Genomic DNA, 214 nt, shown 5'->3' with positions numbered 1-214 from the left:
GGCCGTCAGCAACTTCACCACCACGCAGTCTATGCGGCTCTGCGCCAGCTCAGTCCCCAGCGGGGAGTCCTGAAAAGGAACCAGGCTCTAATTCCATGGCCTGGTTTTCAACGTGAAGCTTTTTGGGGAGTTTTTCAAGCTGTGTCTCTTCAGGGTGGAAAAACACTATCCTGACAACCTGATGTTAGCACTTGCCTCTCAGCACCTCCACCAA

At 53.3% G+C, this 214-nt stretch overlaps 1 protein-coding gene across 1 annotated transcript in view; it reads right to left on the bottom strand.

The window, feature by feature from the left end:
* Nucleotides 1–214, bottom strand: part of MYBBP1A (MYB binding protein (P160) 1a) — a gene marked incomplete at its 5' end in the record, with an annotated part of 61,939 nt that overhangs the window by 1,006 nt on the left and 60,719 nt on the right. The gene's annotated exons all lie outside the window — the stretch shown is intronic.

Source organism: Cariama cristata, unplaced genomic scaffold, assembly GCF_000690535.1.
Source record: "Cariama cristata isolate BGI_N322 unplaced genomic scaffold, ASM69053v1 scaffold170, whole genome shotgun sequence".
Classification (NCBI taxonomy): Eukaryota; Metazoa; Chordata; class Aves; order Cariamiformes; family Cariamidae; genus Cariama; species Cariama cristata.
This window is presented reverse-complemented; position numbering and strand designations above follow the sequence as displayed.